This window comes from Artemia franciscana, chromosome 16, assembly GCF_032884065.1.
Source record: "Artemia franciscana chromosome 16, ASM3288406v1, whole genome shotgun sequence".
NCBI classification, from domain to species: Eukaryota; Metazoa; Arthropoda; class Branchiopoda; order Anostraca; family Artemiidae; genus Artemia; species Artemia franciscana.
The window spans coordinates 29,297,834-29,324,325 of record NC_088878.1 but is presented as its reverse complement, the minus strand read 5'-3'; the positions used below and the strand labels follow the sequence as shown (position 1 = coordinate 29,324,325).

Genomic DNA, 26,492 nt, shown 5'->3' with positions numbered 1-26,492 from the left:
AGTCAGAACTTTTATAACAAATAGATATATCAAAAGAATTTGTTTTTTGCTGATTCCGCATTTACAAAGTTTAATATTATCCATCAAAAGCTACAACCTTGAGAAAATTAGGCTGATTTTCAAAAAAGAGAGAAAACGCCTCCAAAAAGTCCAGCGAACTTAACGAAAATTATACCATCAGGTTTGGTTTTCTTGAGAAAGGAGCCGGAGGTAAGATATACCTGACATCTTAGGAAGATTTGAGAGGAATTCAGCTTGCTGATTTCATACCTACAGACACTAAACTGGGAAGAAAACATCAGCCAATCCTAATTTTTATTATTACTTTAAATTCAAGTATGTGTTTCTGCTTATAAACTTGATGGAGGGATAGAAGTGAGTTTATAATTCATCCGTCAAGCACTTCCAGAGCCTTTAATTTAGCTTAGACTAACTGCGTTTTGATGAGTCAAAGTAAAAACTCTTAAATATTCATTTCACATCAATTAATTACTGAATGAATTTATCAAAAAAAGCAAAAATTTTCTCCATGAGAAAACATAGACAGATCCAATTAATTAAGTTTTGGCTGAAAGTACTGCAATGTCCCTCCTCAAGACTCATCAGAGCAGCGTATGATGAATTACTTACCTTGGGACAAAATCGTCATGGCCCTTCCATGTCAAAAAACTACTGGACAGCACAGGTCTATCGTATGCATGGAATGGAGGAGAGGGCCCAATCTCAGATCAAAAAGCCTTTCTGTCAGAGATCAAAACAAGGCTGGAAGACCAAGAAATTCAGAAATGGCGGAATGACCTTAGCCAGTCGGAAAGCTTAAGTTCTTACTATAAGGTGAAAGAAAATTATGGTGAAGAGTTATATTTTAAATTAGGGATTCCAAAAGAATCCCTGAGGTCTTGGATGCAGGTGCGAGCAAACTGTCTTCCTCTTCACAGATTTGGAAAAATAGGTGTCACCCGGAAATGCGGTATACTTGTCCAATTTGCGGTGATCCTGATGGGCTAGACCATTTTCATTTCAGGTGTCAGGGGCTAAATGAGCTAAGAGGGAGCTTTCTTTGGGTGGATGGTCGTGAGCCCCTTCTTGGAACTTTGAAGTCGACGTCGAAAATAAATATAGTAGCAGTGGCAAATTTTGTCCGGAAGGGTCTTGTTATTCGAAAGTCGATTGTTACATAATTTAGTTTGTTTGTTGATATATGTATGTATACGGCCTGAAAAATGGCTTTAAATACAGTCATTCATTCATTCATTCAATAGGTGAGAAAAAACTATGCAGCACAATTCGCCGCACAATGGCCGGTAAAAACACCAGGGGACGAGAAAGTAAATAAGAAGATACAACACTGCTTTATGAAAGAAAGAAGAATTTTAGAAGAAGAAGAAGAAGTTTATTAGTATTCAATACAATACAAATCAAAATGGAATTACAATACACTTATTCCCCCTCCAAAGGCTCCATGGCCAGGGATACAAGGGGGGGGGGGTACAAAAAAATACAAATAACAACTACAATAAAATCAATATATATATATATATATATAAGTGGTATACAATATAAGCAACAACTACAAAAAAAAACACAATAGAACATACCTGAACACCGAGAACATACCTGAGACCTGAGAGTCAAAGCCCAGAGAAGAGAACCATACACCATGAACACTCAGAGGACATGAACTCCTCAGAGGAAAAAAAAGTTATTCTATTTGATTCTTTATTAAATTACCCTTAAGAATCCTTTTAAAAGTCCCAAATAAGTGGCATCTCTGTACTGAATAGGGTAGTGAATTCCAGACCTGTTGACAAGCAATGAGGGGATTGAAATCTGATCGAATAGTAGGAGTAGGTGGAATGTATATATTATTTGAAGAACGAAGCCTGTATGGAGCTGAATCAGAAATAAACATAGGAGTTTTCCGAAGAGATTTTGGAAGATTGCCGTGAAGCTGATGAAAGACAAAAGAAGCACAAGAAATAATGTAAATAGACCGTAGACTTAAGAGCGGTGTTGGTGAAGAACGGTTGGTGTCCATAACCAGACGCCGTGCCTTATTATACATAACAGAAAGTGACCGCAGCGTAGGCGGAAAAGTAGACATCCATACAATGGGGCAATAAGAAACATATGACTGGACAAGACAGAAAAAAAAAGTTTCAGAATAGATCCAGGAAATGTGTGTCTTAAGTTTCGAATGATACCCAAACTCCGTGAGACCTTAACCCTAATCATGGCTACATGGTTTCTGAATGAAAGATTCTCATCAAGCAGTATACCAAGAAACCGGACCACCCGATTCTCTGGTCTACACAAGGAGCCTTGTGACACCTGAAGGCGTGTCAGCTGAGGGAAAGCTAAACCAATTCGAGAAAAAATAAGAAAATGTGACTTATCAACATTCAAGACCAAGTAATTCGCATTAAACCATGAAATAACTCTCTCGAATAATGCCACAAGATTAGACTTGATATCACATTCCGTCCTCCCAATGGTCCCAAGAGTGGAATCATCAGCAAAAGCAACAAGAAAATCTTCGTTAGAAGTAGTATTGGAACACGACCGAGCATCAGGATGACACAGCTTGCAGAGCTGCGCAATCAACAGTTCGACCTATACTCGAATACAATTGGTCAGTATGGCATCCATTGAATAAAAAAGACAGAGCAAGGGTTGAAAAAATACAGCACAGAGCAACTAACCTTGTACCTTATTTTAAACATTTGCCGAATGAAAATAGACTGGATTGCCAAGTCTTCAATTCCGAAGGGATAGGGCAAACATTATTAACACATTCCGTATAATCAAAGGCATTGATAATATAAGTACATCACAGTTCTTCACATTTAATGACACTAACAGGACCCGTTTTCACCCACATAAATTGTACCCCTCACTTTCAAAAAGGAAAATAGACCAACATTCATTTTACAGCAGGGTGTGGAAGCCATGGAATGACCTTCCACCTGAAACATTTCTAACAGATGACATAAACAGATTCAAAACAAAACTAGCAGAAACAAATTCTCAAAGTAAATCATTTTTAAATAATTTATAGTATTATTTGTCAGTGTTTGTTGTAGTTGTTACTTTCATTGATTTGTATGTGTGTGTTTTATGTTGTCAGTATTGTCATAATTTCTATTTATTATGTTTATTGCGACAAGCTTGAAAGCTTACCGTATTTGGTATTTATAAAATACTAATATACTAATAAAAATATAATACTAATAAAAATAAAAAATAATAATAAAAATTTACGCCCTCTCCTATAGTTGGGACTTCACATGGACTAAGAATAACAAATTTTGGGATTTTTAGGTTTTGCTTGGCAGCAGCAACTAAAAGTTTTACACATGTTAAGAATATTATCTTCATCCTTAAAGCGAGTCACCATTCGGCTTGTAACACTTAATTCGGCATAAAGAACTTTCTTTGCTTGGATGATGGTATCGCGATCAAAATAACCGACAGCTGCCTTTTGGATTAACTCTTGCCTAACTCCATCAGTTAGAGATCGGCTTAAAAAGTTCAAAACAGGATTCAAAATTAATTTGTCTTCCATTTTACACTGACCAATGCTTTCTAAAATTAACCTACCTCACTCCTTTACTCCACCTTCCCTCTCTTTTCCTTTTCTTTCCTCTCCCTCTATTCTCTCTCTCCTTACATTCAATTTAAGTCCACAGAATCAAATATGTGAAATCAATAGATGTTGACACCTTGATAAACCGTCACACAAGCTTTAATTAAAACTGGTATTTTGCCAAATACTGCGAGGTCTAGCAAGTGGGATTAAAATCCATACCTCAGATAATTAGGTATGGGAAAATCAAAAATAATCCGATTAGTTTAGATGTTGACACCATGAAAGCTAGTTCAGTACTGAAATCTAGTTCAGTACTGAAAGCTAGTTCAGTACTGAACTACGCAATGCTATAACAGAGGGATAAAACAAAAAAACATAAAAATATAAACGAAAATATGTAATATAAACAAAATATGCAGCTAAGAAAACTGCAGTGCGTTATGGGCAAAGACCCTCTAGAACCGTGACTCACAACAGGGGATGCAGGACACACCGGTTGGGCTTAGTAATATTTTGGTGAGTCGTGGGCAGGACATACACCCTTAAGCTGACTATATTTTAGATCCTTAACTTTGAAAAAATAAAACATTCCTATGAATTTAAAGAGCAGAAAAGATAAACGATAGTATTGTAATGATGTCATGCATTGTATAAAAGGTATTATAGACAGACAGTATTTTTATTAGCATAAAATATGCCTAGAGGACACCCCCCCCCCCAACAAAAAATTCACCGTTAAAGCTTATTCAGGTGAATACACTTTTGAATAACAAAGTATATCACGAGAGGGGGCCATCAGGAGTTTAAACATTCCCAACTGGAGCATGGCACCAAACTGGTTGGGTACTGCTCTAGATCCATTACTGGCGCAGAGGGTGTTGAATTTACGGTTTATTGGCTGGAAGGGCTGGACCCAGGGAGTTTTAGGGGTTTAGCCCCCCCCTCCAAAAAAATGTTTATCTGATTCGTCGAACGTAACAAAAATGGATATAAGCAAATCCACCTCTCCCCCGCCCAAAAAATCCTGTTGTAATAAACCAAAAAAATATGCACCCCCTAAAAAATCCTGTATAGGCCCCTGACCGTTGAGTATAAAAAAAGGGAAAGATGTACGTGAAAGAATGTAGAGTGACTCGAGTTCAAGTGATGATTTAGTTACAACAGGATGTATTTACCAAGAACTTCAATTTAAAGGGGGGACAGTAGTCTCTGTACACTGAGCCTCTGCAGAAGAGAAAGGTGTGTATCTTAATGGCTTTTTTAATTAAAGGGTAAATCCTTCAATAAGTTATAAAAAAAGGTTTTTTCAATTGAAAGTAAGGAGAAACATTAAAACTTAAAACGAATAGAAATTATTACGTATACGAGGGGTTTCATCCCTTCGTCAAAACCTCGCTCTTTACGCTATAGTTCGAATTTTGTTCCCCCTGAATCACGAAAACCGTTTAATTAGAATAAATAGGTTTTTTGAGGGTACTAAAAAACTTTATCGTAAAGAATGAGGTATTAACAAGGGGGTGAACCCATTCATATACTTAATAATTTCTGTTCGTTTTAAATTTTAATGCACTCCCTACTTTCAGTTGAAAAAACTTGTTCTGTTTTAATTTAATTTCTGATCGCTTTTTAAATAATGCTGGAGAATCCGGGGAATAAATCCCCCCTGTAAACGTCTGTATGCTGTATGCTTCCCAAAAACCAATATTATGTCTAAACAATGGACACAGTTCATAACTTGAAACCCCTCCCACTGGGACCGTGGGGGATTAATTCACCATAAAAGACATATTTATTAAGTTTTTTGACTATGCTGAACAAAAAGGCTATCTCAAAATTTTGATCTGGTGACTTTGGGAAAAAAGCGTGGGAGTGGGCCTAGTTGCCCTCCAATTTTTTTGGTCACTTAAAAAGGGAACTAGAACTTTTAATGTCCATTCAAATGAGCCCTCTTGCGAAATTCTAGGACTAACAGGTAGATACGATCACCCCTGGGAAAAAAAAATACCAAAAAACAAATAAACAGGCATCCGTGATCTTTCTTCTGGCAAAAAAAAATTACAAAATTCCACATTTTCGCAGATAGGAGCTTGAAACCTCTACAGCAGGATTCTCTGATAAACTGAATCTAATGGTGTGATCATCACGATTCTATGACTTTTAGGGGGTGTTTACCCCATTTTTGACAATAAGGCAGAAATCCTCAGGCTCGTAACTTTTTAATACCTAAGACTAAACTTGGTGAAACTTATGTATTTCAAATCAGTATAAAAATCTGATTCTTTAATGTGTCTATTGACATTAAAATTTCGTTTTTTAGAGTTTCGATCACTGTTGAGCCGAGTCGTTCCCTACTTATAAATTGTAAGAAACTTACATAGAACCTGCAAACCCCTCCTGGGGGTCGGGTGCTGTCTCGCAAGCTATAAAAATTCCTTTGAATTTCCCTTTGGTCTTTGTGTAATGATAATTAACGGCTTAACTCGGTTTTTCTTAACGAATGAGATAATTAGTTTAGTATGACTCAGAGCATACATTCTCACCAAACATTTACAGCGTCTGAAGAAAACAGGGTTAATAATTTTGAAACTGAGCAGGTCAAAATGTCAAACAGGAAGTCACTTGAAAACTTAATAGAGAAAATTGTGGAGGTGGTATGTCTTAGAAGGTGTAACGTTTTTTAGATTCATTAAGAAAAAATGAGGCTTGGGGATAGTAGTATTTTCTTAAAATGGGCGTGCCTGTAGTTTTGGGTAAACCCGCTCTTCGTGCGGGTTTTCTCCCACTTGGAACAAACAAAATATCTGAAAAGCATGGGGTACAAATTGGTCGGTATTTGTGTCATATTATAGGGCAATATAGAAGACAACTGACCATAGTCGGAACTATCACTGATGAATGGTGAGAACACACGGAAATTTGTGGTGGGGAGATGGAAAAGTATTTCTCAAAATCCAGGAAGTTTTATTGCTAGTGGTTGGTAGTGGTATAAGGCATTGTATACACCCTATTTACCGTATTACACCCTATTTAAACTCCACTTATATACAACCCATTTAAGCCATTCGATTAGTTGAGGTTTGAGAAGAATAACCGGTACTTGTGTATTATTCAGAACACACTCAATAAGTGAAGTTAGGTTCTTCCGTAGACAGTTGCTGTCTACGGACAGCAAAGGAATGCTGTCCTTAAAAGGAGAATGCTGTCTCCTTTGTTGGGAGTGCTGTCTCCCTGTCTCCTAAAAGGAGAATGCACAAAGGAGAATTGTGCCTTTTTTTAGCTTAATGTATTGGCTATGGAAATTAAGACCAAAATTACATGGATTAGATACAGGTGGAGGTGACTAGAGGAAAAAGAACATGGGGACTAATTTCCACGTTGACATTAGTAATGTTGGTGGGTTAATGAAAATCAAGCATAGACAGAACTAGCTAAGGAACGGGTTCATTTGCTTTTCTCTTTTGTAATGGCGATTCCGAAGTAATTTTTTTTTCACATTTGTTCTCTCATTTTTTTATATTTTTTGAGCCACGAGCTGTTTGGCTTTCATGCTGAAGTGCATACATATATCCCCATGTAAACCAATCGATTAGTTGAAGTTGTGAATTACAACCTAGCAGCAATGGTAACTAATTTGAACCTACTAGCTATAAACATTACCTGCACATGAGATTCTAAAGGTGATCTAAATATAAGGCATTGTATACACCCCATTTACCCCATCACAACCTATTTAAACCCCACTTATATACAACCCATTTAATCCATTCGATTAGTTGAGGTTTGAGAAGTAAAACCCAGTAGATATTCAATGGTAACTAATTTGAACCTACTATCTATATACACTCTCCGCATATGCAAATCTAAAGGTGATTTAAATATAAGGCATTGTATACACCCCATCACACCCTATTTAAACCCCACTTATATACAACCCATTTAATCCATTCGATTAGTTGAGGTTTGTGAAGTAAAACCCAGTAAATATACAATGGTAACTAATTTGAACCTACTATCTATATACACTCTCCGCATATGCAAATCTAAAAGTGATTTAAATATAAGGCATTGTATACACCCCATTTACCCCATCACACCCTATTTAAACCCTACTTATATACAACCCATTTAATCCATTCGATTAGTTTGAGGTTTGTGAAGTAAAACCCAGTAGATATACAATGGTAACTAATTTGAACCTACTATCTATATACACTCTGCGCATATGCAAATCTAAAGGCGATCCAAATATAAGGGGTTGTATACAACCCATTTACCCCCATCACACCCCATTCAAACCCCACTTAAATACACCCTATTTAATTCATTCGATTGGTTGAAGTTTGTAAAGTAAAACCCAGCAGATATCAAAAGGCAACTAATTTGAACCTAAATAATACTAGTAATAAACACTCTCCGTACATTAGAATCTAAGGCTATCCAAATATAAGGGGATTGTAAAATCCACTTACATACAACCCTGTTAATCCATTCTAATAGTTGAAGTTTGTGTCGTAAAACCCAGCAGATATCCAATGGTAACTAATTTAAACCTACTAGCTATCAACACTCTCCACACATGAGAATCTAAAGGTGATCCAAATATAAGGGATGGTATACACCCCATTTACCCCATCACATCCAATTGAAACTCCACTTACGTATACGCTATTTAATCCATTCGATTAGTAGAAGTTTGTGAAGTAAACTACTACTACTACTACTACTACTACTAACAGCTCACCGCAGCACCAAGACGACTAAGGCCAACAGAACTACGCACGCTCCTCTCAATCTATTCAGAGCCTCCCTTTTTATACCCTCCCTAGAAGTTGCCATTTCCTTTAAATCTTTCTTTATGACATCCTCCCACTCCAAACGAGGACAAGGTGCTTTCCGTTTAGCCCTAGACTGTTGACCAAAAAGGACGATCTTTGGCAATCTGTCATCCTTCATCCACAGAACGTGCCCTAACCATCTCAATATTTCTTTCATTATAGCCCTAGAAAGTAGGATTGAACCACACCTTTCGTACAGCCTACTGTTTTTTGAAATACGATCAGTCAGACGAGTACCCAGAACAATCCGTAGGCAATTTCTCTGGAAAAAATCAAGTAAATCTTCATCCGCTTTCGGAGCGCCCATGCTTCAGAGTCATGTTTGATCACTCTCATCACTGTACCTTCCAATATTTTAATCTTAGTTTGCAAACTTATCTTCCTGTTCTTCCAAACTTTTTTTTAATTGTGGAATAACACCCTAAGCCTTGGCTATTTTACTTTTAACACTTCACTCCTCCCACCTTCTTAACTAATAATACTATCAAGGTACGTGAAGCTGCCCACCTGATCAATCTTTTCGTTACCCAACGTCACCTTTTCATCTTCACTTATTCCTAGCCTTAGTGACTTAGTCTTCTTAAGATTAATTTTCAAACCTATTCTAGCACCCTGAACTCACAAAATCTCTAAAAGTTCATTAATTTTGCTCACATTTTCATCTAGAATGCTTAAATCATCAGCATATTCTAAGCCCAGGAGAGTTTTTTTCTCCCCATTTGATTCCGTGGTTTCCCATTGTCTTTCATGCGCTCCTTAAGACAAAGTCCATCAAAATAATCCATATAAAAGGGATATAAGATAACCCTGTGTAACTCCTGATTTAATACAAAACCAGGTACTAACCTCATTTCCTATCATAACCGCAATAATATTATTCTCGTACATAGCACTAATCACTTTAATGTATTTGTCTGGTATGCTATCTAAGGAAATACCTTTGCTAAAGCAAGGTATTCTATCATGAGAATCGAACGGTCGCTCATAATCTATAAAACTGAGCACCAAAGCCGTTTGACAACTTAGGCACTTCTTAACCATTAACCTAAGAGTAAAAATTTAGTCGACACATCCTCTAACTTTTCTAAAACCACACTGTTATTCTCTTAAATCTTTGTCTGTATTATCTCTTAGTCTAAAAAGTATCATATTACTAAATAATTTGCTACCTGAAGAAACAAGACTAATGCCTCGATAATTACGACACTCACTCTTATCACCTTTCTTAGACAGTGTTTTAATTAAAATTTTCCTAAAACCGTTAGGTATTTCCCGTTTTTCAAAAATTATGCTCATAATCTTCAATCTCTTATTTCTAACCTCGGAGCTGGCACGTACGCAGGGGGTGGGGGCCTTCGGGCCCGGCCCCCCGAAACTTTGTTAAATGTTTAATTTCCCCATGGTTTCTTGTTTCTGGCAGAAAGTATTTACAGAGTATTCCCATGGTTTCTGGCAAAAGTAGGACATTTATTAAGAATCTAGATATATGTGTGAAGCCTTTTTTGGGGGATTTTACAGCGTGCCACTATCCGGTCAAGTCACTGCCCAATTATTAACCCATTTTCTGTCTAACTTTTTACCCTCTTTGAAGTAATTAGCAATTGTGCTGTTATTATTTTTTTGTAAAGAGAGTTTGCTTTCTACAGCAAAATAGAATTATCCTTCATATTAGGGCGTTTATCCCCCCCCCCTTTCAGGGATAAAGTACAGCTTTTAATGGATCAATTATGGAAACTATCATTTTTCATTAAAATCTATGTTTTTGCAGTAAAAGAACTACCCCCCACAGAATCCATATTGCACTGTTAACCCTAAAATTTCCCTTTCAGTGGGATATAACAGATTAATCACTGGTTCTAAATCGCTATGAACATAACCTGAGCCTAAAATATACTTTTGAGGCTTCAGTCTTCTTCCCCCCATCTGCTACAATACTACAGATTGAAGTTAATCTGTAGTTTCCAATATACCTACTATTTGCATTACTAAATAAAAAAGTGCTACTTTATATCTGCTGTTTCGAAGGTTTTGCCCCCCCCCCCGAAAAAATTCCTGCGTACGTGCCTGCCTCGGAGTCACCATCTTTAGCAAGAAACTCATTTACCACACTATCAACACCTGGAGCCTTACTATTTTTTAATCCTTTTAGTAGTGTCGCGTATTCTTCCTCACAAAACAATTCTTGCTTCACATCCAAGGTCACACATTTTTTTTATTTTCCTCTTTATCTTTTTCTGCAACTGTTTCTCGCTCTAGTACATTCTCAAAATTTTCCGCCCATCTCTCTTGAACTCTTTCCTTATCACTGATTGTGGCTCGCTTCCTATCTTTAACTGGGACGAGTCCGGATTGACTACTCCCTCAATTTATTAACATACCAGTACAATATTTTACTATTATGCAGTCTAGCTGCATCTTCCAGGTCCTCGGCAATTTTATCCATGGCTTCCACTTCACACCTGCTTAGTTCATATTTTAATGCTTTCTCCACTTTCTTTACATTCCTTTTGTTTTCATATAATCTATCGCTCAGATAATTCTTGTACAAAATCCTTCTCCTCTCTATTAAACATAAAGCTTTTTCACTAATATTCCTAGCTGCAGTCTTAACTTTCTTCCCTAAGACACAATTAGCAACTTCACAAAACCCAGCAGATATCCGGTAACTAATTTGAATCTACTAGCTATAAATATGTGAATTTAAAGGTGATCCAAATATAAGGGATTGTACACACCCCATTTATACCCCACTTACGTGCACCCCATTTAATCCATTCGGTTAGTTGAAGTTAGTGAAGAAAAACCAACAGATACCCATTAGTAACTAGTTTGAACCTACCAGCTATAGGCACTTCGCGCATGAGAACCTAAAGGTAATCAAACAGTTCGTGGTAACGAACTGTAGTAAGGTGCGACTCGGCTAAATAGTAACCGAAACTCTAAAAAACGGAATTTTTGCTACAATAGTTACGTTAAGAGAATCGCATTTTAATGCTGATTTTAAATATATAAGTTTCATTAAGTTTAGACTTACCATCAAAAGTTACGAGCCTGAGAAAATTTGCCTTATTTTAGAAAATAGGGGAAACACCCCTTAAAAGTCATAGAATTTTAACAAAAATCACACCATCAGATTCAGCATATCAGAGAACCCTACAGTAGAAGTTCAAGCTCCTATCTACAAAAATGTGGAATTTTGCATTTTTGCCACATACAGATCACGGATGCGTGTTTATTTGTTGTTTTTTTCCAGGGGCTATTGTATCGACCCAGTGGTCCTAGAATGTCATGTGAGGGCTCATTTTAACGGAAATTAAAAGTTCTAGTGCCCTTTTAAGGGACCAAAAGAATTGGAAGGCACCTAGGCTCCCTCCCAGGCTCAACTTTTTCCCTAAGTCACCGCATCAAAATTCTGAGATAGCCATTTTATTCAACATAGTCGAAAAACCTAAAAACTATGTCTTTGGGGACGACTGATTCCCCCAGAGTCCCCGTGGGAGGGGCTGCAAGTTACAAACTTTGACCACTGTTTACACAAAGTAATGGTTATTGGGAAGTGTACAGACACTTTCAGGGGATTTTTTTTTGTTGGGGGAGGGGTTGATGGGAGGGGTTTATGCGGGGAAAACTTTCTACGGAGGAATTTGGCGTGGGGGAAGAAAATTCCTATGAAGGAGGTGCAGGATTTTTGGCCTTTTTTAAAGAACAATGAAAAAATAAATATGAAAAAGTTTTTTCAACTGAAAGTAAGAAGCAGCATTAAAACTTAAAACGAACAGAAATTATGACGCATATGAGGGGTTCACCTTCTCCTAATACTTTACGCTAAAATAATTTTATTAATTTCAACTATTTATTCGACGGTCCTTGTGATTCAGGGGTCATTCTTAAGGAATTGGGACAAAATTTAAGCTTCAACAAACAAATACTAAGTTGAAACATTAGGGAAAATCTTTTCAAGACAGTGGAAATCATTTCTGTGAATATTTCGGCCCTATGTCCAAGGGCCGTCTTCAGCACAATACGAGAAAGAGAGTTAGAGAAAAAAAAATATGTGTATATAAATAAACTTACATTAAAATGCGAGAATTAAAACTAATAAGGTTTTTTGAAAAAAACTTTTTTGAAACAGCCTTAGCATCCTTACTTCAACGAAGTTTAACCTATATATATGTATATGTATAAAAACATACGAATATAGAAGTTCGTTACGTAAGTTAATTCGTAAATTACGTATATTTTTACTATTGAAAGCGTTCGTAAAAAATTAAAAGTTCTAGTTGTCTTTTTAAATAACCAAAAAACTGGAGGGTAACTAGGCCTACTCCCCCGCTCCTTTCTTCTCAAAATCGTCCGATCAAAACTATGAGAAAGCCATTTAGCCATAAAAATAAATTAATATACAAATTCCGTTTTAGTTATTCATGCGCGGAGAGCCAAAATCAAAACATGCATTAATTCAAAAACGTTAAGAAATTAAATAAAAAAACAAGTTTTTAAACTGAAAGTAAGGAGCGAAATTAAAACTTAAAACGAACAGAAATTACTCCGTATATGAAAGAGGCTGTTCCCTCCTCAACGCCCCGCTATTTACGCTAATTTTTTTTTTATTGTTTTAAAAAGTAGAGTTAAGAGAAAGAGTCAAATTTTAGCGTAAAGAGCGGGGCGTTGAGGAGGGAACAACCTCTTTCATATACGGAGTAATTTCTGTTCGTTTTAAGTTTTAATATCGCTCCTTACTTTCAGTTAAAAAAAACTTGTTTTTTTCATTTAATCTAAATATAAGCAACGGTAATTATTGGAGGCAAAATATTTAAGAGTAAAAATATAAACCACCTTATTTGTATTTAATGTATAAGTACTAGTAACGTACCAATGTATTAAGTCAATTCAAAGCATCCAGTTACCTTTACACTGCTACAAAACACTGAAGCAGGGTCGTCAAAGCTTTTAGGGACCAAAGACTTCAAATGGGCGAAATCAGGACACTTTTACGTCCTTCCAGTAAACTGGTGGGTGAAAAACGTGGGACTGGGCTTGACTCAAATTCAAAAACTTCTAGTTCTAGCTGTTTGTTTGCACTTTTTAATGGCCCAGTCAACACTAAATGAAGATATTTTTCTCTTCTGTAAGTAATGGTCTTCATTTTAATATCTTTCTTGCTAAGGGGCGAAAATTGCTCCCAAGATCATCATACTGTCTTTATTTCTTTTTTCTGTTCTTTTTTTTTATCAAGATAATGTGCAAACATCTCGATAAGACTTGTATGCGTTAAAAAATTAAATTAAAAAAAACGAGTTTTTTTAACTGAAAGTAAGGAGCGACATTAAAACTTAAAACGCACAGAAATTACTTCGTATATGAAAGAGGCTGCTTCCTCATCAACGCCCCGCTCTTTACGCTAAAGTTTGACTCTTTCTCTCAATTCTTCTTTTTAAAACAGTAAAAAGCTTTAGCGTAAAGAGCGGGGCGTTGATGAGGAAGCAGCCTCTTTCATATACGAAGTAATTTCTGTGCGTTTTAAGTTTTAATGTCGCTCCTTACTTTCAGTTAAAAAAACTCGTTTTTTTTATTTAATTTCTGAACGTTTTTGAATCAATGCATGTTTTGATTTTGGCTCTCCGCAGAGGAATAATCAAAACGAAATTTGCATATTTTTTTTGGGGGGGGGGCTAAATGGCTTTCTCATAATTTTGATCGAATGATTTTGAGAAAAAAAGAGCGGGGGCGAAGCCTAGTTGCCCTCCGATTTTTTGGTTAAGTAAAAAGGCAACTAGAACTTTTAATTTTTTACGAATCTTTTTATTGGTAAAAGATTTACGTAACTTATAAATTAGCTTACGTAAAGAACTTTTTTATTCTCATGTTTTTATTACATATATGAGGGGATTCGCCCCATCGTCAGTACCTCGCTCTTTACACTAAAGCTTAAATTTTATCCCAATTCATTAAGAATGACCCCTGAATCACAAAAGCCGTAGAATAAATAGTTGAAATTACTAAAAATACTTTAGCGTAAAGAGCTAGGTATCATAAGGAGGTGAGCCCCTTATATGGGTAATAATTTCTGTTTGTTTTAAGTTTTATTGCTGTTCCTTACTTCCAGCTGAAAAAGCTTTTTCACATTTATTTTTAAATTTTTTTTTTAAATAATGCTAGTAAATCCTGCTCTCCCTTCTTGGAAGTTTTCTTTTCCCATGACAAGTTCTCGATGGAAAGTTCCCCCAGCATATCCCCCTCTTCTCAACCCCTCCCCCCAACCAAAAAAATCCTCCTGAAAACGCCTGTATACTTCCCAATAACCATTACTATATGTAAGCACAGGTCAAAGTTTGTAACTTGTTGCCCCTCCCACGGGGACTGTGGGGGAGTAAGTCGTCCCCAAAGACATAGTTATAAGGTTTTTCGACTACGCTGAATAAAATGGCTATCTCAGAATTTTGATCCGTTGACTTTGGGAAAATAATTAGCGTGGGAGGGGGCCTATGTGCCCTCCATTTTTTTTGGTCACTTAAAACGGGCACTAGAACTTTTCATTTCCGTTAGAATGAGCCCTCTTGCAACATTCTAGGACAACTGGGTCGATACGATCACCCCTGGGAAAAAAAAAAAAAAAAAAAAAAAAAAAACAAATAAACACGCATCCGTGATCTGCCTTCTGGCAAAAAATGCAAAATTCCACATTTTTGTAGATAGGAGCTCGAAACTTCTACAATAGGGTTCTCTGATACGCTGAATTTGATGGTGTGATTTTCGTTAAGATTCTATGACTTTTAGGGGGTGTTTCCCCCTATTTTCTAAAATAACGCAAATTTTCTCAGGCTCGTAACTTTTGATGGGTAAGACTAAACTTGATGAAACTTATATATTTAAAACCAGCATTAAAATGCGATTCTTTTGATATAGCTATTGGTATCAAAATTCCATTTTTTAGAGTTTTGGTTACTATTGAGCCGGGTCGCTCCTTACTACAGTTCGTTACCACGAACTGTTTGATAAGGATAGTCGTGTCTGGCATTGTTTTTTATTTATATATTGGTGGTTTGGTCTAAGGTACTTTTATTACATATTTTTTTAGTGACTCATAATTAGATAAGTTTATGAGGATGAATCCCACCCTCCTAAAAAAGGCACAAGTTTAAACTACAAAAATATCTATATCATTAACAAACAAATTTTAAAATTAAGTTTATAAATTCTGGATAGCAAAAGCCTAGCATAAATTTTATTCGGTTTGTGAAAAAGTATTTTCAAGATAATGGCTTTTCTAAATATTTAAATTTCTAATTTAAAATGCTTAATGTTATGATTTGCCGATTCTCCCAAATTTTGCTTTAAATTTCGACCATCTACAAAATTAACTGCTATAAACTCAAATTTTTACCAGACGCTATAAAATTATCAAAATAATTTGTTGTAAATTTAACAATCCCATCAAGTTTATACCTGTCTTTTCCTATCTTAATTTTAATATTGTAGAGAAAACTTTTAAATTTAAACATGTTGTTTTTCGCATTTACTAAATTTATGCTATATTTGTTTCACAAGTTTTTAGCAGGATCAAATGTTCTTATTAAAGTTAAAACAAGGCTCAAGGGCACTAATTTCCTATAATATAATTAGAAAAGAAAATTACCGTTAAATATAATCAGATGATAAGCGGTTCCATGAAGCAACCCACTTTCCACCACCTGGTGCATATCTCATAGCACAACATGTTCTATCATGTGTGGCACACTTACCCCTCGCTGCTCCTCTTTGAGCCACGTGTAGTACGTTTCACGCCGTGGCTAGAACGGTAAGCCGCGTGCCCTGCGTGTCACGCTTCCTCTAAATGTGGTCTGCACTACATTATTTTTTAAAAGCACTTGAACCATCGGATAATTCGAGAGCCTCTATGTGATTACATTCGCTTATTTAAAATTTGAAAGTTTTTAATAGCGGAAATTATTTTAAGAAATTTTCTGCAAGTACGGAAAGTAATAGCTTCCTTCATGCCTGTGATTTTAAAAGTGCCAGTAATTCGGGCGTGAATTTCAGAAATTTCACTTACAGAACTAGCAACTGAGAAGCTAAAATTACGTGAGAATTTTTTAATTCTGTTTTGCAACAAAAATTTTTTGTATGAAATTGACCTGATGACGGATTAGGCTGTTCGTCAGAACATCGATCAGAAGGACTTCGTTTAGGGATTTGTCTGACGAATGAGTGAACACCAAGGTTGCCACGTTAGTGATTTATCACTGTTTCAAGCGTTTTTTATAATTACTAAAGTAAAAAATCACTCAATCAGCACATAGATCACTAGATTTTTGAAAAAAATCACTAGATCAACCGCCAAATCAGTAAAATATATTCACTTTTTTTACCGGATGGTAACCCTGGTGGACACTTGTATGGTGACCCTTACAAAGATAAGATTCAAGGTATCATTTATTCGTGCATCAAAAGACAAAAAATAGATACATTTTAGTGATTCTAACAAAGAATCCATAGTCTGTAATGGAAGAGGAAGATGTACTTGTCATTATTACTAAGAAGGGGTTTTCTCTGTGTTTCCGAATTTAAATACTAAGCGAAAAGGCGTATCCCACTTCTTTCCGAAATCATTTAGAGAGTAAAAATAAAAATTCTTGTAGTGGATTTGAACCCATTGTCGCAAACTGTTACTTTGGCTGCTGGATTATAGGAAAAGGGTACTAGTAACGGCATAACTGGCAAAGCTTGGTTCATTTCATGCCAGTATAAGTATCGGGTGATATTGAAGAAAAGCAATTTTATCTGTTGTTGTCAGGCGATATCGGGATTTTCTTTTTATTTTGATATTTTATTTCGATAAAACAAACAATTTTGATTCATTTTTAATCTGATGTAGTCTTTCTTTTGGCGAAGTTAAGTAACAAAATAAAATTTGACAGGCGATAGCAGGCTTTTTCTTTTTATTTCGATATTTGAAAACATCAAAGCAAACAATTTTGATTATTTTTTTTTCTGATACTTTTTTTTGATATTTTTTTTTTGATTTTTTTTTTATATTTCTTTTGGCGAAGTTAAGCAACAAAATATAATTTGACGGCTAAGTAGATTTTTAATCAATCCTCAGTAAAAAATTTACATACTCCAATTTAGTATGTTCTAGACAAACTAAAAAAAGAAACATATTGAGAGGCTGGAAATTTAAGATTTTTAAACTAGTGAAAACTTTGAGTTCATTTAGGCTTCGTGTTCCATAGAATGTAACAAGCCATTACAAGATTGTAACCAGACCTAACGGATGGAGTAAATGGATTTTGTGTATGATGTTACACAGATGATGGTTTAATTCCGTGGTTCCCAACCGACGTCTGGCAGGGAAGGCATCAATGCTGTTATATGGGAAATAAACAAGGACACCCAAACAAGACGAACTATTTTTACTATTTTGGGAAAGGGGAGGGGTAATATGACAAAATCTGCAGCACACTACAGGCTTCTATTTCTCACTGCATAAAAGGACTATTTACAGATACTAAAAATAGTAGTGGCACTGCTACTGATCCCTGAGGTACATTCTCTTCTGAGGGTGAGCACAAAAGTGAACCAACGAAAACGTTCTGTATTTAAATAAAATTATACCGAAAAAATGCATTTTATCCTGTACCCAAAACAAGTCTGCATAATACTGGTATAAGGGGGAATGTATTTTTTTCGTATGAGTCTTACTTAATTGGTAGACTAACTTAACAGGAGATGAGTAATGTTTTGGATGTGTTGGGGAGGTACCTGAGGGTAGGAAGATATCAGGAAGTAAACCTAAATTAGAGATGTGATACCAAAAGCATACAATAACCAATTATTATGATTCAGAGCAGTGTTGGGTAGTTGGAGCTAGAAATGGCATAAAGGGTAATGACGAATGAAGAAGGGCAGCTATGGTTCTAATATATCAGAAACAGTACAAATCTTACCCAATATATGATGTAAAAAAACTCGTTTCTTGCTCACATTCTATATGGGAAATTTCATTGAGGAAAATCAGAAATTTCACTTACAAAGCAGTAATTGAGCTAGTAACTGAGAAACAAACAATGCGTGAGAGTTACTAGTTATTTTGTGTGACAAGAGTCATTAATTCACAAATGAAGCACAAACATATGAGAAATATATCAACAAGAAAAGAAAAGTTTGTATGACACATCAGCATTTTGTTGGGGGTGGGTGCACAATTTGAAATATATAGTTAATACAAGAAAATTCTATGGAAGATACAATAAACTGTAATAAAAACCATAAAAATATCTAGATTTGGGAAGGAGCAATAAAAAGCACCCTCCCCCCCCCACCTGTGATCCTTGCTGATATGAAAGATTAGGCCAATACAATAACTGTTTAAATTTCAACAACCCTGTCTTTTTTACTTATAAATAAAATTCATTTCTTTTATCCTCGTTGTTTCCTTCTTTTTCTTTTGCCCTTTTATGTTTTATCCGACTTGAGATTTTCCATAGAGTCGAGGGACGCTGATATTCCACTACAAGTTTTATATCTCGAAATGCCACTTGTGCCCCACAGTCCGCCACACCTGGCACCAGCTACCTGGTGTACGTCTACAGACGTACGAGAGAGATTGATCCCTTGGATAGAGTAGCCTAACCATAACAAAATGTATATGATTGTTCTATAGTGTTTTGTTTATGATTAGTGTAATGACAGCGAAGAAGCTTAAAGCAGGAGGTGAATTTGAAATTTGAAACAAATTCGGAAAAGACGAAAAAAGTAAAAAAAAAATGGACTAGGAACTTCACCAGAAAAAAGGGGTAGATACCGAACTGGCTTATGTGTCGGAATAAGATTTGCATGATTGTTTTTAAGTTTTTATTATGTGACAGAAATTATCCATGTCAGAAAGAAACATAGTCAAATGAAAAATATATGATACTACATAATAGTATCATATTACATAATATGATACTAAGATGATAATAGAGCATAATATCTATAGAAATAGATATTACTGGTGTTTTCATAAAATTATGTGCCAAGCTAGCTATTGAAGTGTCTTATAGGCTAGGGTGTTTTCATCGCCTTATCCATCTTTTTTCTGTATTATGTGATTAACCTTATTTCTTGTTTCTTTTTTCTGTATTATGTGATTGACCTTATTTCTTGCTTCTTTTTTCTTTTTTCTGTAGTATGTGATTAACCTTATTTCTCGTTTTTTTTTCTTTTTTTCTGTATTATGTAATTAACCTTATTTTCTTGCTTCTTTTTTTCTGTATTATGTGATTAACCTTATTTCTTGTTTCTTTTTTCTGTATTATGTGATTAACGTTATTTCTTGTTTCTTTCTTTTTTTTTCTGTATTATGTGATTAACCTTATTTCTTGTTTCTTTTTTCTTTTTTCTGTGTTATGTGATTAACCTTATTTCTTATTTCTTTTTTCTGTATTATGTGATTAACCTTATTTCTTGTTTGTTTTTTCTGTATTATGTGATTAACCTTATTTCTTGTTTATTTTTTCTGTATTATGTAATTAACCTTATTTCTTGCTTCTTTTTTCTTTTTTCTGTATTATGTGATTAACCTTATTTCTTGTTTCTTTTTTCTGTATTATGTGATTAACCTTATTTCTTGTTTCTTTTTTCTGTATTATGTGATTAACCTTATTTCTTGTTTCTTTTTTCTTTTTTCTGTATTATGTGATTAACCTTATTTCTTGTTTCTTTTTTCTGTATTATGTGATTAACCTTATTTCTTGTTTCTTTTTTCTGTATTATGTGATTAACCTTATTTTTTGCTTCTTTTTTCTTTTTTCTGTATTATGTGATTAACCTTATTTCTTGTTTCTTTTTTCTGTATTATGTGATTAACCTTATTTCTTGTTTCTTTTTTCTTTTTTCTGTATTATGTGATTAACCTTATTTCTTGTTTCTTTTTCTTTTTTCTGTATTATTTGATTAACCTTATTTCTTGTTGCTTTTTTCTTTTTTCTGTTTTATGTGATTAACCTTATTTCTTTTTTCTTTTTTCTGTATTATGTGATTAACTTTATTTCTCTGTTTTAACTTAGCCTCTGTTTTGTAAAGTGGGTGATAAATAAATTATTATTATTATTATATAAGCAAGAAAACAGAAGTCGGTATGGTAAATTGGTATTTCTTTGTGGTGGTGGGACCGCAATTTGAAATACATGCAAAATTAAACAAATTATATACAAAACTAGCTGTTGGGGTGACACTTCGCGCCACCCCAACACCTAGTTGGTGGGGGCGCTTCGCGCCCCCCCAAGCCCCCCCTCGCGCGTAAGTCGTTGCGCGCCATATTAGTTACGCCCCATTGTAGTTGTGTCCCTGTGTCCCACCTGTGAATATATGTTTTTAACTACGTAAAACTTGCGAATATACAACATTCTTCGCTGTCCCTTTGTCTGTACATATTAATAGATTGTCAGGTTTACCAACTCTTGAACATGCAACATATAATTGTCCATGGGAAAAACAATCCGTATTCAGATCTATACCTCATTATTCTAATGATTGCCCTTGAGCTTTGTTGATGGTGATTGCTAATCAAACATTCCCTGTGTCCCCATCGTCATTTATATATACCCCCTGTGCCCCCGGCGTCCCCGTTGTAGTTGTGTCCCAGTCGTAATTTATAGTCGACAAACATGACGTCAGTCGACACACAAACATGACGACAGTCGACACACACGTCCCAGTCGTCATTTGTGTCCCGGTGTCCCAGTCTGTAATTTCTCTTTCAGTGTCCCGGTCGTCATTTATATTCCCTGTGTCCCGGTCTGTATATACATTCGTTTTTGAATTAGTATATGATGAAATAATTTTTTAGTTTTTTTCGTTTTTTTACTTTTTAGTTTTTTTTTGGTTTTTAGTTTTTTGTTTTTTTAGTTTTTTTTTTATTATTGTTTTTTTAGTTTTTCTTCTTCTTTTATATTAATGCTAAAGCCAAGGTTCGAACCTGGAACCTCTCGGACCTAGAACCTGTTTTTAGTTTTTTTCTTTTTAGTTTTTTTTTTTGTAGTTTTTACCTTTTTTAGTTTTTTTTCTTCTTTTATATTAATGCTAAAGCCAAGGTTCGAACCTGGAACCTCTCGGACCTAGAACCTGGAACATAACGCTTTACCAACTCAGCTACTTCGGCTTGAATACATTTACCATTTTTATTTTATTTTTTTATTTTTATTTTTTAGTTTTCTTTTTCTCCTTTATTTTTCATTTTTTTCCTTTTTTTAGTTTATTTTTGTTTTTCAATTTTTAGTTTTTTTAGTTTTTTTATTAGTTTTTAGTTTTTTTTTCTTTTTAGTTTATTCGTAATTTTTACCATTTTTTTAGTTTTTTTTTCTTTTTCAGTTTTTAGTTTTTTACTTTTTTTAGTTTTTTAGCTTTTTTAGTTTTTTTAGTATTTTATTTTTATTTTTTTGTAGTTTTTGCCTTTTTTATTTTTTCTTCTTCTTTTGTATTAATGCTAAGGCCAAGGTTCAAACCTGGAACCTCTCGGACGTAGAACCTGGAACATAACGCTTTACCAACTCAGCTACTTCGGCTTGAATACATTCGTTTTTGAATTGGTATATGATGAAATAATTCAGACGTCACATGCGGACAGACATACAGACACACAAACAAACAACTTATTTTTATATATATAGATATAAGAAATTGTTAACAAAGTCTCGTAAAATATCCATGTTTAGGAAACGAGTATAGTGAGTACTCATACCAATGGAGGGGCACGTGTACAGAGCCCCCCTTGTATCTGACTGACATGAAAAATTAAGCTCTTTGGAAATATCATGACGATTGGAAACGGCATGGAAATTCTTTGGAAATTCAGATCCCTCTCCTCCTCCACTCTACTGCCGAAGTTCACTCATTTTTCGGGTTTGAATTTTTTTATTTTTCGTCAAAGATATGTTCATAATGCCAATAGGGGGGGGGGGCGGTCGTTATCCTTAGAAAACGTTCTGAATGGAGAGTTGAAGTGCATTTATGTGATGTTTATTTCTGATTCTCGTGTCATATCGAAGCACATTTATTTATTTTTAATTATTTCCGTGTCATATCAGTAAATTTCTGAAAACGTAAGACATTATTTGGAAAATCTTGAAAATTTAAGCCAGATACCTGGTACTACTATCAGTGGTGGTTCTAGGTCTCGGCAGGGGGCAGCTGCCTCCCCCCGTTTTTATTGGCATCTACCATTATGTTCTTTTGATTTTATATTTTTACATTTCAATGGTATACATTGGCCCAGTGCCGTTCCTGGGGGTGGCAACAAGATGAGCTGCTTTTGGGTGGCGGAGCTGGGGGTGTGCCACGGCTGGGGGATTGCGTCCTTTGATCAAATTTTTCACTTTGATTCGGCTTTTTCTGCTTATGTGTGAGTCAGGAGAGGGGGTCCTGATGTTTTTTCCCGGGCACCACTAACGCTAGGAACTGCTTTGCTCTGCCCCACAGATTATAAGGCAGAAGCCGCTACTGACTTCTATATACTTCCCTGATCAAAGGTGTCGTCAAACCTATTAATAATGAAATAGTAGTAAAATTCAGAGGCCCTCTCTTGCGTATTTATGAGAAAAGAGAACAACCTACAATTATTCTACAGTGATGGCTCACTTCAACCTAATGGTCATTTTGGTCATCTGCATAGCATCTTCTAGCTTCCTTCACATTACGTTTTCGATCTCCTCTTTGTAAATCTTGAGTGTATCAAAGGTCACTTCTTCCCCAAAGAAGGGTAAAAAGAAATATAATCAAAATTTGGGAATTTCAACTGATCCTTATGACGAACAGCCTGACCTGTCAGCTACGAGAACATTCAATACTAATTTTACATATTGCAATCTGCCGTGTCACAATAAATTCACAAAAATAAGCCAAATACAATGCAATAAATCACCGGGAACTGGAGTAACCTAATATATGTTTGTAAACAAGGAAAGAAAGATGATTTCATACTACGCCTCCCACACCTAGAAATCTCAAGAATTATAATACTATCCCTGCAAATTTATTATTTTTTCATATGACTGGCCAATGTTGTACCTTTTTTTTATAACTCCAGTCTCCCCCACCAACGTAAACGTTTGGCAAAAGTTTACAGATTCCTCCACATGACGTTTTACTTGACAAGACCCCTTCCTTGAGCCTCCCGCGACGACAGAAGAAGCAGACAGATCATTTACGTCAAAACCATGACAACTTTGTCTTTTTTAAGTCAAGCACTTCTTACGTATTCATCAGAGGTAGACAAATACGCAGTACTTGATGTTTAAATATTGCCCATCTTCAATATTTGCTGCAGTCCAGTTATCAGACAACATTGTTATCTGGACAGTGGTGGTTCTGGTCTCTTTTGCGTCCGGTGCAAAATATCGATTAGAGCAAATATTGCCCATCTTCAATATTTGCTGCAGTCCAGTTATCAGACAACATTGTTATCTGGACAGTGGTGGTTCTGGTCTCTTTTGCGTCCGGTGCAAAATATCGATTAGAGCAAATATTGCCCATCTTCAATATTTGCTGCAGTCCAGTTATCAGACAACATTGTTATCTGGACAGTGGTGGTTCTGGTCTCTTTTGCGTCCGGTGCAAAATATCGATTAGAGCAAATATTGCCCATCTTCAATATTTGCTGCAGTCCAGTTATCAGACAACATTGTTATCTGGACAGTGGCCGTTCTGGTCTCTTTTGCGTCCGGTGCAAAATATTGATTAGAGCAAATATTGCCCATCTTCAATATTTGCTGCAGTCCAGTTATCAGACAACATTGTTATCTGGACAGTGGTGGTTCTGGTCTCTTTTGCGTCCGGTGCAAAATATCGATTAGAGCAAATATTGCCCATCTTCAATATTTGCTGCAGTCCAGTTATCAGACAACATTGTTATCTGGACAGTGGCGGTTCTGGTCTCTTTTGCGTCCGGTGCAAAATATTGATTAGAACAATCCCTTACCCCGTCCCCAAAAAAATTTCTAGGCCAAATTCAAATCAAAATTCTGCTTGTTTAGATATCATTTCAAACTGATTAATTACTTAATAACTTATTGTAATAATTGTTTATTTATTATTCAATAATTATTAATTTAATTATTTTATTTGTTAACTACAACCTCTACTTTATTATAATAAAAATAAGATTTCAAAAACTAGACAATGATTATAATATTTAAATTATTTATTTGAAATTTTGCACCCCTAAAATTTCTGCACCCAGGGGAAATGCCTCCTCTGTCCCTCCCCTAAAACCACCTCTACATGCAAACACACAGAGGGCTTTTTCAAGCTAAAAACATACGCTGAAATATGTTTTAAGTAATAAAAACATTTACACAATGATCACAAAGTAAATATCGGTCCACTTCAACCTATTGTAGCCATTGAGGTCATCTTGTTCTTCCTTGAGATGACCTTGTGCGCTTGACCGGAGCCCGTGTCCACAACTTCTCTTTTAATCAAACAATACTAAATTCCCTTTCACAAGAATGTCTTCATAGCTATTTGAGAAAGGCACCTGTTGAAAAATACAGGTACGCGTCTGCATACCAGCGCTTTCACTTTTTGGACGCACCTTGCAAGTGTTGCCTTAGGTGTTGGCTTAATAGGGTAGCTCATATCTCGTCACTGGGTCAGCCGCTGGTTGTATTAGGTTTACACGCCTTTCTTTCTATACGTCATTTCAGTCCAGAGTTTAGTCAATGTAAAGTTTGTTTATTGAAGTTAGTTTACAATCGAAAGTGTTGCAGCAAACATTAAGGATACTGTATCTGTTTCGGAGCTGAAGGTACTACAACACTGCAACTTGCCCTGCTACTTTTAATACATTATTACTAATCTAATTAAAATAGGTTAAAACATTCATAAAGTCTTTTAACAGCGCTACATCTTTCTTGGTGCGAATTGATGTTTCCAAAAACTGTCTTGGTTCAGTCATAGGCCTATTAAAAAAAAATGACTTCAATTTTATAGGGATGTTCCAACTCTAAGTGCTTAAAGATATCTGATTTTTTGTCGAAATTTCAGTTCAGATTTGAAGTTATCCGTTTAGATCTATCGTGCAACGTCAAACAAGGTCTTAATGAGGAGTATTATGCTATTTTGGAAAGTAGCTAAAAATAAACTTAATGAATGAGGAAGTTACTGATCAAGGAAATTAATTGAGGATAAAAGTTGCTTCAGAGCACAATGTCCATTCATACTCATGCATTTACTTTGAATTGAAAATGTGGTTGTCAAAATAGCAAACCCTGTGTACATTCTCCTCAAAGGTAGCGGTGTAATTTGCGGTAAACCCCAGTTCATAATATTGACTTACCAACAAAGTGAACATACCACTCGATGCCTTTTCGTATGCTCTCCACGAATATAATAATTGCTTCTATCGCAAATTCAAGCATTTTCTGAGCTCTTAAAAGTGACGAATCGTTTTTGACAAAATAATACTACACTTTCTTAGTGCCAACATTATTTATAATAAGGTTAGTATAGGTTAGGTTAGGTCAAAAGTGCTTAAATTTGAATTCGCGATAGAAGCAACTATTATATTCATAAAGAGCAGGCATTGATTGGTATGTTCGCTTTATTGGTAAGTTAATAATAAGAACAGTCATATATTTACCAATCTTGTAGCCCCAGGGTTCAACAGGTATGAAGGAATATGATAGGGAACCAAATGTTTCACCAATAATTTAGGAAATCAGTCTTCATTGCCTCGTCAATCGTAGGTTGTTGGTTACAAAAGCTGTGTTTTTCATCTTGTTGTTCACCAGCTTGGAAAATGTTTTCAAATTATAGCTACAGTGAAGCAATTTTTGTCATTAATATTTCGGTAAATTTTTCGCAGTTCATATAATTGACTTACCAATAAAATGAACATACCACTCGATACTTTTTTTTTATGTTCTTTACGAATATAATAATCGCTTCTACCACAAATTCCAATTTAAGCATTTTTTGACCTAACCTAACCTAAATAACCTTGTTATAAATAATTTTGGCACTGAGAAAATATAGTGTTATTTTGTTGAAAACGACCAAGAAAACGGCGCTGAGAAAATGTATTATTA

The 26,492-nt window shown here is 35.3% G+C and overlaps 1 protein-coding gene and 2 long non-coding RNA genes across 4 annotated transcripts in view; 1 reads left to right on the top strand and 2 right to left on the bottom strand.

Moving 5' to 3' along the window:
- The window catches only part of LOC136037319 (uncharacterized), a 123,180-nt gene that overhangs the window by 35,219 nt on the left and 61,469 nt on the right, over positions 1-26,492 (bottom strand). The window lies entirely within an intron of this gene.
- LOC136037320 (uncharacterized) lies at positions 21,402-25,083 on the bottom strand. The gene is made up of 2 exons (XR_010619914.1): positions 21,577-25,083; positions 21,402-21,544 (listed from the first exon to the last, which is right to left on the bottom strand). It is a non-coding gene; the product is annotated as an uncharacterized LOC136037320 (long non-coding RNA).
- Positions 25,066-26,492, top strand: part of LOC136037318 (uncharacterized) — a 38,684-nt gene continuing 37,257 nt past the window's right edge. The window contains exon 1 of the mRNA XM_065719988.1: positions 25,066-25,210. The gene's annotated coding sequence lies outside the window, so the exon portion shown is untranslated. The remainder of the gene's footprint in view (positions 25,211-26,492) is intronic.